Below are 14,324 nucleotides of genomic sequence, written 5' to 3' on the forward strand. Positions count from 1 at the left end.
TGCAGACCCAATGGAGGAAATAAACATTTCCTTAAGAAAGGAGAGAGGAAATAGAGAGTCCTGCAATGGAAAGGAAGGATTCACATTGGTGAAAGCAATGCTTGGACTCTAGCAAACAATGAAATCTCAATGCTAAAAAGTCAGGAAAACCAGATCAGTATGGTATTGTGCTAACAGAAATTTGCATATGATTCTTCTATTTAGGTCTGAGTTCCTACTGCCCTTTGATGATGATGCTTTTGGATGAGGTAACAGAATCATCCATCTTCTTGCAGTTGTGTGCAGTATGTAGAGAAGTCAGCCAGATCTTAGGGCTTTTTGGGGGACTATAGCATCACTGGCGTCTGACAACGTTCTTGTAGGCTGATTTTGTCCACTTGCTGAATCATCCTAATGTATGGAGTAACAAGAAGAATTTCTGCTAGGAGATACTTCCTCCGGGAAATGACTGGTTGTACCAGCTAGTGACAGGATTACAAAATGACTATCTCCTATTACAGATAAATTACCATGAAAATCCAGTGGTGATTCTATGGTGTATCTGGAGAGGTGCTCCCAGGAGCTGAACTAACAGGGTGAAACCTCTCTGTCATTTTAAAGGCCCTGGTGAGGTCTCATCTCTAATATCATGTTCCATTTAGGTCAACATATTAAGGAAAGATGAACTGAAATCACAACTGCAGAGAAAGGATGTAGGGTTTTTCAGGGGAATGAAGAGCATATCTCTCAGGAAAAGAGATTAATCCAGCAAAATGAAACATGAGGGAAGATATTGTTACTGCATATGAGTATGTCATGGGGGCAAGCATGTGAGAGAGAACTATTTTTTAAGATAAAAGATCAGGCTGGCGTGGGAACAGCTATCAACTGGCTATGAGTAAGTTGAAGCTGGAATGAGAAGATGGGTTCTAACTCCCCGAGCAAAGTTCTGGGTCAGTCTTCTAGGCACAAGTACTAAGGGCAATTCACCTCCAAATGCTTTAAAGGTAGAACTTGGAGAGTTTATGAAAGTGATTTCATGTTTGACTTGTCTGCAGGGAGCTGACCCAAGAGGTCTCTGGAAGCCCTGTGAACAGACCATATACCTTCATCTCTTCCTTCAAACCCTTTCGGAGAACTCGTTTTTCTAGGCAATCTTCCCTATATTACTCAACACTATTGTCTCTCTACAGTTTCCCATGTGTCCCATGCTTTGTCTTTGTTTCTTTTGTATGGCTTGTTACTATGATCTCCACAGCACAGAGAATTTATCTTTCATACAATGGCACTTATGTTCATAGTATTATATAGATGATTAATAATAATTAATAGTACCATCTGGACTATCAAGTAGTAACAACTATATAATCATCAGCCTTTTCATCTGAGTCTCCCAGGTAGCTATTTCATTAAGTCTAAGTTTTCAAAATGTAATTAAATGTAAAAATTTCCTCAAAGAAAATATGTATACTGAATAGAAGAAAAATCTTAAACTATTTCTTTGGTTGCAGCTTGAATTCACCCAGTATATAAATATTGTATATGGATTCACACATGCATAATATAAATGGCTATATATAAGGCATAGTAAGTCTATATATAAAAGAAATATTTAGTGAAAAAACCACAAAATAATATGAAATCATGTAACATGATGAATCTAACATACTGTGTTACTCGATATCATTCAAGAAACAAAACTTAATGAAAATTTGGTTTAGAATGGAAACGCTCATCATTAATTTAATGGGGAGCTGTTATGATTACGCCAAACCTAATGTCCTCTAGAGGAAATTAGGCATGTTATAACCTGGAAGTGCTCACTTAACTAATTCCTGCAGTACTGGCAAATAAGTCCACCAATTTATTTTAGTGTTTGTAGTCCCAAGTGGGTTTAATCTGATTTTTCATTTTTATTGTCCTCATATTATTTGTCCAGGCTTTTAGTGTAGTCTATAGTCTAAAGAGAGGGCAAAGACAGTTGTAATGTCTCTGCAGACAGGTTTATTGTCTCTTGCATCGAAGGATTTCCCCTGTGCTCCTGTTCCAGTTCCTTCCCTGACATTGAGTAATTTAAGCAGTATTGACAAGGCAGCAGTGCTGTAAGGTGTTATTCATGCCCAAGTGCCCAAAAAGCAATTGGCCACAAAACCTTTAAAAAGCAGCAACAATTGAATGAAAAACCTACAAATCAGAATTCTTGGCACATTAATAGCAGTCATTCATTGAAGCAAATTGAATTACTGCATGCAAATTAGTTTTAAAAGAGGGTAAGGGTGACTAGCTACTACCTCCGTTGTCACAGTAGTCACACTGATGAGTTACATGTGCTGTTAGCCTGACCTGTCTATAGTTTATGTAATCACAACAATTGGAGAGAAGCTAAATTACAACCTAATTTCCTCAAATATAGTTTATGCACAAAATTTCAATGTATGTTAATGACAGAAAGTCTAAAGTTCTGTTTTATTCCATTTCTATGATCATTTGGGACAAAATAAAGACTGACACAGGTGCCAAAATTCTGAAAAGGCTCCAAGTTTTGAACTGATTTTAAATCATAAACTAATGAATGGGTATGCTTTTAAATTAAAAAAAAAAATGTAGTAGGGATATGTAGTAGCATATCTGATATGGTTTCTGTCTATCAAAAAGCATGTTTTTGCTCTATATAGCAGACACATATTAGTTCAACCTGACAGCATCTGGGGTTCAAAAAACTTGTTCATACAGCAGTAGTGTGACACTGCATCTGGCCTCAGCTGGTGCAGGCATGGTGCCATGCTATCCTGGGTAGACCGCTTTTTTCCCAGCTTTGAGTGTGTGCAAATGTTAGTTGTGCACACCAACAATATACATCATAAACCTATACACAAAGGCTGGATCTTTGCAAAAGATGGCATTTCCTCTTGTAAAGGAAATTTTCCTGACTGAAAACTGTTTAAAAGTCATCACTTCAACCACATTGTTAAAGGTTACCACTAAATAATTTACTGAGTATTTGAGTCATTTTCTCTGCAACATGTTATAATAGAGAAGATTTATTCAGAAGCCTACTTCTAGGAATAATTATTAATGCAACGCTTATAATTGTTATCTTAGTTTAAGGAATCATAATGAAAAAGGTACTTTATAAATTGCTATTAAGCAGCACCTTCTCCATTTATTGATGAAGTAGCATTGATTAATAGAAAAATTTTCTAAAGTTCTCGATAAGTTTTCTTGTCAAAGGCATCAAGATAAGAATTGGCTCCACTGCCAGTTTCATGGGCATATTTTTGTACCACTTAGCTTACATTCTTCTGAAGAAACAGAAACTCATCAGGTAGCTGTGCTGATAAAACTGGAAAAGAAAGGAGTAAAACCTGTATATGTTTCATAATAACCAGACAGAATATTTCTTTATGCTTTACAGAAACGCTTGATTAAATGATTTTTTTTTCCCCCAGATTGTCTTATTTCTGACATTTACCACAATCTCATAGGTTGTGGTATAGCTGAATATATACTCTTCAGCCTTTGTTATACAACTCCTGGGCTGACACAATGACTAGAAACACAGGGCCAGGTTTATCACTGTCCTTCAGCAGTACAAAAGCAGCTGCAAGCCTGCCACAACTTGCCACTTACTTAAACTAAGTTTATGGCTGTTTGTCAGTGCAGATGGTTTCAAAGTTGCTTTGTGTCACTGCAGAAGCATGAAAGCACCAAAACATACCAGTGAATTTATCTTCCAATTACAAATTAAATTCACACAAAAAAAAAAAAAAAGTGGAGAGTGCCTGCAACCTTTACCCCTACAAGCCATGCACCAAAGCTTGAGCTTTTTCCATTTATTTTGATCTCAGAGAGAAAGCTGATGACAGGCTGTTACTAAAGTAAGCAGATGTTTCAGAGTTAATGGAATTCCATTCTATTAAAGATTATCTCCATGGACCAAGATTTTGGAAATGATCCTTTTATTCTCTAAAAGTGGCTATATGAATTGTATTTCATTCAAACCAAGTCAAGCCACGTGTTCCACTTGTTTCCCAAGATCTCAGTTTCTTATGATATTAGGGAGCTCACCTCCCACTGAAACAAGAAACTCAGAATATGTTAAAATCAAAATACCGTTTGGGTCAGAGCACACCTGTTTTATCTTCCCTGTTCTGCAGCTCTGAACTTAATGAAACTTGACATTTTACTTTATCACTTGATCTTACAATGTTAGATCCTGAAGTGATTTACAAGTGTGAATTTACTGCTTACACATCCTTGCAGTAGATACCTTTTATGCCTATCTACTGAGTAGCATTCTCTATAATGCTGCCAGTATGATAGTGGATTAAATTCAAGCTGATCTTCACCTTCCAGTGCCCTTTCTAAGCAAATCTGAAGGCCATCTTTACCCATTTATCTTGATATTTTTGGAAATATGTTTTCAAAAGAAGGAATCATGTCCTTCATTCCTTGGCATCATATCTCCAATATAATATAGACAGAGAACAGTCTTTGGTGGTGAAGCTGTGAACTGGAGAATGTTGTGCGACGCCATTTTCCAGCAGTGCAGGAAACAGTGCTTGTCTATCAATAGTTTCTACAGAAAAGACTCATATGCTGATCTTTGTGGCTCTTCTGATCAGCAAACCTGATCTCATGTCTATTAAACACTAGGGACTTTTATCCTTTGATTTAATTTGGGACAGCGTCTGACCCAGTCTATCACTTGCACAAATATCCATAGTAAAATGGAGGGCCCTTGTATATATGGTCTGCCAGGTCCTCTGGATGAATATTATGGATTGCCTATGTTGTTACTGTTGAACAGCATGCAGCCAATGCACTCATTCTGCCATATCAAGTATCATGCAAAAATGAAAGTAGCTGAAGTATTTGTGACTAGGCAGAGCCCTTGGGATATTTTCCTGGTCAAAAGCACTATTATTCACTGATATTGCTTTGAAACATTTTATTTATTCTTTTAATGAATTTGCCGTTTTCTTTTTTTAACATATTATTCTTTATAATAAGTTCATATTTATATACATTAACATCGGCCCTCTAAAATTCTTCCATTTGTCAATGTTCTCTGGGGGGGAAATTCTGAGTTTCTCTATTCTTTACATTAGGTAAAGAAACTTAAAGGTGATGTTATTTAGTCTGTTCTTGCCAATTCTGGACAAGGAAGAATTCGGTTTTTCTGGCATTACCATCCTGATCTTTTTTTATTGAGTTTTTTTCCAATGTTCTGCCTGAAATCTTTTTGCATATGCAAAGGAAATGATCTTCCTTTTAACGCTACCGCATTATTTTCAAGATACATGCAGGTATTTTGAATAGATTCTTAGATATAAACAATATATCTTTACAGATATGAACTTACAAGAGAGGCAAAGGGAGCTGTCATTCTATACCTGTACTTGCAGGATGGCAGCTGTTGTACATCACTTGGTGGGGAAAGAGCTGCTTTTTTTCTCCAGCCACATTGTTTCCATATCAGGGCCCAGGTCCAATATAGGTAAAGGAACTACACTGACATACTAGAGGTCTAGTTTAATACATTCAGTCTACAGTAGAAATTTGCTCTTCATTTCAGAAATGTATTTAATCTTTTTTTTTCTATTTAAATATGCCTTTTTATTAATTATTTCCCTGTTCTCCCTAACTCTTATCCAAAAGTTAATCCATATAAGTTCTTATTTAGTTTATGTGTGGGAAGAACAGTATTTAGTTCTGTTCTCCCCATCCTTGTGAACTTACAACTGCCAACTATTCACGCTATACACCTTTTTGCTTCACTTGCTCTGCTTGCTTTAAAAATCTGCACATTCTTCCATTTATGCTACCGTATCTGCATTTGAAATCCCTGATATCTGCCTTTTGACTTTTGCTTAATCTCATTGATTTCTGTGCTGCTTTCTGACACTTAGATTTTATGAGTATTAATAAAGATTTTACTCTATCTCTTCCTGAAATATGTTCTGATTTTTTCATTACACGTTCTGTACAATAGTTGACTGCAATCATCTTTCTTGAACTCATTACATATTCTCTGCAAATGTACCTTTTAAATTTTAATATCTTCAGCTCCTGTCTTTCCCAGATAAAGTCTGATGATGGACTATGCAACTGTATGAGTGCTACATAGGATAATTCAGAATGTATTTTCAAGACTGTTTCCTCTCGTGGATCACACAGCATTCTCATTTCATTAGAACATCAATGTATTTGTTTTTCTCCAATGAATTTTATTGCTGCATGGAGTGAGAAGGGACTATTTTCCCAAACAGTTCTTCAGACACATTCAGCAACTCCAAGAACTTGAAAAACACTTACTCTCTTCAAATGTTAAGGCATTATTTGGCAACAATATAATATATGACACATAAACACCCTAGAAATAATACTGAAGCATGTATTGCATATATTGTTTTGTGGAAAGTGTATTATAGAGACAAAAGAGCACACAGTTTGTCTTTAATCTCGGACCCTCTGGGAAGAATATTCTAAATGAAGAACAAACTTCTTTATTAGATTGTCTACTTTCTAACATAACTTTGATAGTAAAAGAAGTGTTTATAGCATAATCAAAGGTCTGGGTTCAAAGAAGTCTTGGAAACAGTTGAATATCTCAGCGTATGACTTGAATGACCTTGAGTAGAAATAATGTTCCTTTAATATTTTTTCTACATACTTAATACATTTCTTAGATGCATTTTTAGTCTACATCTCAGGAGCACCACAAAACTCACACAAATGTGCCTGCTAGTGCATTGTAGCTAGCAGTATATTGCTTTTCACCCTTTCAAAACAATACCTTTCTTTTTGTCCATCAATTTATGTTTAGATTGCATTGTCAAGTACAACTGCTAGATCTCTGTCTTCAACAGCCAGCAGGAGTAGTACTTCTAGAAGCACATCCTACACTTAATGATACTACAATTAGAGACTCAATCAATCCCACAGATGATAACTTAAATCCCTGATCAGTGTTCTAACTCTGCTGATGTTCAGTTTCAATGGCATTGCATTTCTTCATGTATCTTCCCATCTTTCCAAAGTGCTATAACTGAATATAAAACAGACTGAAGAGGGTCCATATCAAAATATACTTAGAAAATCAATCAATATTTTTATGGCCTCTTTTTTTCCTGAATAACTCTTAGCTTACCTTAAAGCTATGTTGTTAGCATAATTTCACTTTTCTTTGCAGTGTTATCTTTCATGTACAAAACTCCAGTATGTGTATATGTATGACAACTTCAAATAATTTATCCTTCCTATATAATACTTATTTTGCCCTCGTACCTCCAGGGTATTTCTCTTGTACATTTGGTAATGGTTACTTAGAAATCAGCCTGCAATATCAATGCTGTGACCATGTTTTCCACATGCAGAACTAGGAGAAACTCTGCGTTTGCTACTGGAGAACGATTCTGAATCCCAATATGATACAGTGGAGCCCTAGCATGACATAGTTGTTGTCCAAAAATATGCATTCCATTTATTAAGGATGGATTCATGCTGTCTGCATTGTCTAGTTAGAACCACCTAAAAAACTTTAGGTCTCCCAGTGGTCAATGGAGGACATATATAGTCATTGAAGTTCCATGCTTTGCCAGGGGAGTATTCAGAGCAGGAGACTAATGTAAGTGAGATGAATTATCTTCTGGGGTATAATCCCCATGGGCAGAATTCATTTGCTCACAGATACGAATTTAGTGCCATTTTTGGTACTCTAGAAAATTCTACTTGGTCTTTAGCTACTGTCCATAGTGGGACAGGTCTCCTGTAAGCTCCACGTAGGTGTCTCATAAGAATATAATGGCTCTAGATGCCCACGTGAGGGTGACTTCTAAACTAAACATAGAGGGAGATTAAGAAATAAGGGGTCTACATACAAGCTGGGAGACAATTCATTTGGCTAAGCAGAGACATTTTTGAGATCTCATGTTAACTGAAAGAACTGCATTGGGTTGGCAGATACAAATATGGATTTATGGGTGACACACTGTGCTTCTAGAGACACAACCGTAAGCCAGGTAGGATATCCTAAGGAAACCAGCATGGCTGTCTGTTTAGAGAACTGAATCCTACCTCAGCTGTCTCACCTCCAACGTTAGTGAGCAGAGATCTCAAATTGTTGTTGCTTAGGCATAAGAGCATAGTGTTATTTGAGATGCTGGATAATCTGTTTTTCTCATTTTTACCGTCTTTTATGGAAGTTACTTTACGGAAGCTTGTGACATACACTGTATGCATTTGACATTGTTTTCTCGGTGGGGAAATACAGACCTGTGGCTTGCCCATGATTACACAGTACTGAGGTCAGTTCTGTTTAATATCTTTATCAATGATCTCGACAAGGGGATCGAGTGCATCCTCAGTAAGTTTGCAGATGACACCAAGCTGGGCAGGAGTGTTGATCTGCTCGAGGGTAGGAAGGCTCTGCAGAGGGATCTGGACAGGTTGCATTGATGGGCCGAGGCCAACTGTATGAGATTCAACAAGACTAAGGGCCGGGTCCTGCACTTGGATCACAACAACCCCATGCAATGCTACAAGCTTGGGGAAGAGTGGCTGGAAAGCTGCCCGGCAGAAAAGGACCTGGGGGTGTTGGTTGACAGCTGGCTGAACATGAGCCGGCAGTGTGCCCAGGCGGCCAAGAAGGCCAATGGCATCCTGGCCTGTATCAGAAACAGTGTGGCCAGCAGGAGTAGGGAAGTGATTGTGCCCCTGTACTCGGCACTGGTGAGGCCGCACCTTGAATGCTGTGTTCAGTTTTGGGCCCCCTCACTACAAGAAGGACGTTGAGGTGCTGGAGCGTGTCCAGAGAAGGGCAACGAGGCTGGTGAAGGGTCAAGAGGACAAGTCTTATGAGGAGCGGCTGAGGGAACTGGGGTTGTTCAGCCTGGAGAACAGGAGGCTGAGGGGAGACCTCATCGCTCTCTACAACTACCTGGAATGTGGGTGTAGGTCTCTTCTCCCAAGTAACTAGCGATAGGACAAGAGGAAATGGCCTCAAGTTGCGCCAGGGGAAGTTTAGATTGGATATCAGGAAACATTTCTTCACTGAAAGGGTTGTCAAGCATTGGAACAGGCTGCCCAGGGAAGTGGTTGAGTCCCCATCCCTGGAGGTATTTAAAAGATGTGTAGATGTGGTGCTTAGGGACCTGGTTTAGTGGTGGACTTGTCAGTGTTAGGTTAACTGTTGGACTTGATTATCTTAAGGTCTTTTCCAACCTAAATAATTCTATGATTCTATGCCCTGAGGTATCCAGGATATCTGGATGGGTTGGCAGAAATGACCCAAAGGCTTATGGGAAACCTTATGGGGAAGTCTTTCAAGTCTGTTCTGGGGAATCAGCATGCTTGGGTGCCTCTCTGAAATGTCTTTACACTGGCCACATCTGGAGTGCTGTGTCCAGTTCTGGGCTTCCCAGTAAAAGAAACGTATGGACAGATTGAAGCAAGTACAGCACAGGGCCAAGAAGATGTTTAAGCGACTGGAGCACCTTTCATACAAGGAGATGCTGAGAGAGCTGAGGCTGTTCAGACTGGGAACAGAAGGCTCAGGGAGGGGGAAGGGATCTTGTCAACATCTATAAATATGTCATGGGAGGAAATGAAGAAGAGGGAGCCAGACTTGCCTCAGTAGTGCCCACCAACACGACAAGAGGTAATGGCTGGCACAAACTGAAAAACATGAAATTCCATCTGAAAACAAGCAAACACTTTTTTTCCTTTTGGAGTGGTCAAACACTGGAAGAGATTTCCTGAAGAGTTGTGGAGTCTCCATCTGTGGAGATATTAAAAACCAAACTGGTTGTCGTCCTGGGCAACCTGCTTTAGCTGACCCTGCTTGAATAGGGAGTTGGACTAGATGATCTCAAGAGGTTCCTTCCAACCTCAAATGTTCTGTGATTCTGTGAAGTCTGCTCTGCTCTATAGCAGCATCTGTAGATAGCTAGCAGAGACTCAAATGACATTACAGCCTATGTTAAAGCCACTGAATAGAGGCCCTAGAAAATGGATAGATCCTATCAGCCAGTGAGATTGGGTTCAGCTTACTAAATGCAGGTCTCTGGATTCCTTCATGATGGCTCAGGGCACCCTGCCTGCCTGCCAGCTGCTGTGCCAGAAGGATGTAGGTATCTTGTAGAGCCTTTGCCATAACTGGCAGAATCATGTGGGTGCCTCAGTTATGTTAGGACACCTCAGACAGCACTACATGCCTTTATTTTTTCACACCTGTAGACACCTTAGCAGGAACTGAATCTACCTCTAGGCTCTACTAAATGATTGACTAGATCATCACTGATTATAATGGGATCTTAAACCTCTGCTGTGTCTATAGGACATGCAACAGAGATATCTAAATTTAGATCTATTCTGAATGCACCCTCTTCCTGTTCCCCACAGTGGCAAATTAAATGTCATTAAGCTATCCTATTTCCTAGAAGACTGTAAAAATCAAGTACAGTTAAAACCATAGTTTATGGAAATCTACTACTGGAAAATACAAGGAACTGGAGAGTCCATGTGGGAAAAGAGGTACATGATGAGCATTTACCAGTAGACTTTTGAATTTATTTGCTCGGGGAGAATAATTTTTTCCTTACCTAGTCATTTTTTTGTAAGAAGTACAGGTGACTCTAAATAGGTGCATTTTGTTGGGAACCATCCATTACAAACACTTGTTTTGGTGGAAATGGAAAGCTGTAATAATAATAATAATCTTTAAAGAAATCTAAATAATAAAGATTATTGATGTGTATTGACATGTATTTCTGGAAAACACTTTTTAAGTGGTTTACATGTCTCAGTGTGAGAGATTGTCCTGTCTAAAACTGTTTTAAACTTCTCAATCTTGACATGCAATGTTCATTAATAGTTGTTCTTTGTAGGATTTTTCTTTTTTTTCTCTTCTTTTGTTTTTTTTTAAATTATTTTTCCTGAAATAAAATCATCAAGAAGGAGGAATAAAGGGTAAAGTTTACAGTTCCCCATAGCAGATAAACTTGCCACCTGGGAAGAAAGTGGAACTGTTTTGGAGCTAAAGGTACAAATTCCTGGAACATAAATAGTTAGAAATCTAGGAGGATAATTAATGTGGTATCCCTGAGGATGCTGTTATAATTCCTTCTGATGCTACAAAATCATGTATGTTTTGTGCCTTTTCTTTAACAATATGGGTACTTTGAAGTCACAGACAGTTGGATCTATGGGTTGATGGACAACAAATAGTGGTCAGAATATTCTGTAAACATTTTTAGATTGTTTTCCTTCCAATAAACAAAGAAAGATCAAGGAAGGCTACGCTACTTTTCCAAACTGGATTTCTGGTTTGGATGATTATGTAGTATATAGTAAAGTCTAATGTTTAACCAGCTTGGGGAATACTTTCATGGAATAAACAAAAGACACAACATCCCTAATAACAAAACTATCCTTTCACCTTCAAGTTGTTGCTTCAAACTGGGTAGAAAATAATGTTTAGAGTAAAACTTTCAAGTTTTTTTTTTTTCAGTATAAAAATGCATATTTTCCATAGATTCTTTGAAAAATCCAATTTCATGATCAAAAGTAAAATAAAAAATATAAGCAAAATCCCTGACACATTGTAAAAATTCATCTTGAGGGTTAAATTTTGGCTCTGCTAAAAGCTGTACATTGGTTTCAGATCATATTTTAGAAAGCTGAGCAATTCTGATAATAGGTGGTTTTACTAACTCCACTTATAATTCAATATAATTTTTGTCTGACTCTCCCTGATTATCTCTCTGCACACACGTGTATATATATATTTTTTATATATTTGTGAGTGTGGGTGTCTGTGTGTACATTTATAAAAAGGAGTGAGTGTGCATATTTTCTCTTTTAACTATGTATACAAAATTTGGAGGCAGAAATATTAGGAAAAATATTCTGAAAGTGGAGGAAATTTTTAAAAGAGCTTACCAGTATCCACCTCATAAACAGTTATTCCATACAAATCTATAGCATTATTTTGAACAAATATTTAAGAACAGAAATTTATTCTGTTTACAAGTTTTCCCTTTTTTGCCCTTGCTTTCCTACCCCTCTGGTGTTCACTGAGTACCACTGCAGAGCTAAAAGGAAACTGCTGCTAATCTATTTCAGGCCTTTGTAGTTCAATTCCTTTATGAAATCTCAAGCTCATAAAGTTCAAGTGTACAGAAAAATTCTCAAAACCTCTTTCCATCATTAGTGTAAATGTGTTTGCAAGCACATCTGGTTCCTCAGTGAAACATGATGTACTTTAACCTCTTCAACCTTTGCCCAGCAAACAATAACTTTTGCCTGTTCCTTTCAAGCAATCTGAACAGCTAAATCTCGTACATGCATTTATGTATTTATGGTATTAGGAAGTCCTCTCTCTTTTATGAATTCACATAGATGGCGGGTGAAAAATAATTTCACCTGAAAGTGTATAACATGGGTTGGAAACACATTTTTAAAGAGCTCTGTAAAGTGCAGCAGATTAAACAAGAAGTAGCTGTGAGATGAAAAAAAAACCCCACTTCTAAATCAAAGAACAGGTGTCCTGTATATAAATATATGGAATTCTGTATGGCTGCGAAGGAATATAACTTTCATTCTCTGAAGGAGGGAAAGAACAGTAACAGCAAATTTATCTAATCTACTGTGAAAGAAATTTTATAACTCTACAGTAAATGTGCTAAGCATTTGCACACTACAATGAACTGTTACCAAAATCTAATTTGCAGAAAGTGGCAAAATTTTCAATCAAAAAAATATTATAGGTTTTTACAGACGTCATATGAAAGAGAAATTTTGTGCATTGGATGTGATTTATGAAACAGAAAAACTGGACAAATACCTATGCCAAGACAAGTTAATGGAAAATAAAAGCAGTAGTTATTGAATGTATCTTCAGAGTTTCAAATAATTAATATTTAGATTTTTTTAATGTATGTTATATAAAATACATGTAAGGAAAACTGTTACAGTGGCCCGTGACATTACTGAAGTTATCAGACAACACTGCTGCAGATATTCAAACAAATTATGGGAAATTAACAAAGGTGGCCATTGGCCATTTGTTAAAAATTGCTACCATTTAGAAGTTGACTGGATAACAGAAAAGGTCCTCTCTATTGCAAAGCAAACCAAGCCATTACATGTTTAAATACAAAGTCATTATCAAGGGTATGTCAGCATCTATCTATTTCAGTTTCTGTCAAAATGTTATCTGGGTATGTGGAAATTTCCACATGAAATGTCTAGTAGCAAAAAGTCCATAGAAAACAGTAGTTTGAATAAAGAGATCTATTATTTTGTACCTTTCATTGTAATAGTAGTTAGTATTTTTCATTATAACCAAAAGCACCAGTATGTCCTCCTCATTCAGATTTTCTTAATCTTCACCTTTGGCAGCATGCTGGTTAAGCTGAAGAACACCAGCTTACCATTTTTTAGAAAGAGCCTTCTCTGTCGTAGCCCAAACAGTTTTTTTCCAGTTATTCTTACCCAGCGAAGGGCTTCTGTTTCCACTTGAAACTTAGACCTTTAGGGTTAAAGCTGCTTTGAATAATTATCAAAAGCCAAATTTTAAAGATCTATGAATTCAACTCAGCCATCATTATTCACTGACTATGTTGGCTGGCTGGTTGGCTATCTTTCCAAGACACACCTATGCATTTTTTCTTACATTAGGCAATGTAAATTTTAAGACATTGAGCTGTCCAAGATTACACAAAATTTTAGCAAGATGACTATTTACAAAAACCTTTTTCTTTTAATGGAGATACAGTAGAAGCTTTTGAATTTTAATCCTCTTGGGAGAATAATAATTCAGACTTCCAAAACTAGCTTTATTCTATTGATTAAAAACTTAACAAAAAGATGAGAATATGCTATTGCACACACAGAGACAGAAAAACTGAAGTTGTTTTATTCATTAAAATGTGGTAACACAATAATGGTTGGTGTGAACTATTTCCAAGATGGTAGCAAGTATTTAACTAAATTTGCTGAATACAGAAATGTCACATCTGTTTCAATACTGCAAGATATTGAAACTCATTAATCTTTCTTGGCATATTACTAATCAGTTTTACAGGACTAATTGCATGTTTTATAATCAGTAGAAATAATGGTAATATTTTTCAATTAAGAGCTTTAAATAAATAATTCACATATTATAATTTACTTACATCTTTTTAATGACATAATTGCCAATATCATAGTAGGAGCCTACGCATAAAAAGGCAATTAACTAAAACAAAGTGATTCGAAACTGAAAGAAATTAGTGTTTTCATTAAATTTTGCCTATCATTTTGCAGAACACCGAAAAATGAGTTCTAAGATATAAACA

Source organism: Aptenodytes patagonicus, chromosome 1, assembly GCF_965638725.1.
Source record: "Aptenodytes patagonicus chromosome 1, bAptPat1.pri.cur, whole genome shotgun sequence".
Lineage (NCBI taxonomy): Eukaryota > Metazoa > Chordata > Aves > Sphenisciformes > Spheniscidae > Aptenodytes > Aptenodytes patagonicus.